The sequence below is a fragment of the Lactuca virosa genome, chromosome 3 (genome assembly GCF_052849685.1).
Source record: "Lactuca virosa cultivar CGN04683 chromosome 3, Lactuca_virosa_CGN04683_v6, whole genome shotgun sequence".
NCBI classification, from domain to species: Eukaryota; Viridiplantae; Streptophyta; class Magnoliopsida; order Asterales; family Asteraceae; genus Lactuca; species Lactuca virosa.
This window is the reverse complement of record NC_136428.1, coordinates 49,414,746-49,415,407: the sequence shown is the minus strand read 5'-3', so window position 1 is coordinate 49,415,407 and position 662 is coordinate 49,414,746. Positions and strand designations below refer to the sequence as shown.

Genomic DNA, 662 nt, shown 5'->3' with positions numbered 1-662 from the left:
CATCCTACCCTAATAGCATGGATGGATTGGTCCATCTTAGTCATTCTTCGGTCCATGCTTTCCAACTTTGCCATCATTGCTGCCATGTCATCGATAATGGAATTCACCGCCCCTCGAGTCAAGTCATTCCTTGGGTTATGGTATTTTCTAGAGTGCTTAGAGAATTCTTCAATTAGTTCTTTGGTCACCGGGGGTGCCTTCTTTGTGAGGGGTCCTTGCGAGTCAAGGAGCTGCCTAGTTGTTACATTGACTCCATCATAGAAAATGGAGACTTCTTGTTGGCTATTAAGATCATGATGTGGGCAATTCCTTAGTAGGCTTTTGTATCTCTCCCATGCCTCATAAAGGAACTCTCCAGCTTGTTGTTCAAAGTTGGCAATAGCTTTCTTCAACTTGGCTATTTTCGAAGGTGGGCAAAACTGGTCAATAAATTCTTCCTTCATCTTAGCCCATGTAGTGATGGATCCGGGAGGGAGTGACTTGAGCCAATCCTTTGCAGCACCTTTGAATGTAACTGGAAGCATACGAAGCAGCTGGGTTTCGCGAGGCACATTTGGAACATTAAAATAATCAGCTACATTATTGACTTCATCAAAGTGTTTATAGGCATCTTCGTGGTCTTTTCCGTAGAAGGGGATCTCCTTGAGTTGAGCAAGTATGTG

The 662-nt window shown here is 43.8% G+C and overlaps 1 non-coding gene across 1 annotated transcript; it reads left to right on the top strand.

The window, feature by feature from the left end:
• The first annotated feature begins 288 nt into the window (after positions 1 to 288).
• Positions 289 to 395, top strand: LOC145167943 (small nucleolar RNA R71). Its single transcript, XR_013741542.1, has one exon. It is a non-coding gene; the product is annotated as a small nucleolar RNA R71 (small nucleolar RNA).
• The last annotated feature ends 267 nt before the right edge of the window (positions 396 to 662 follow it).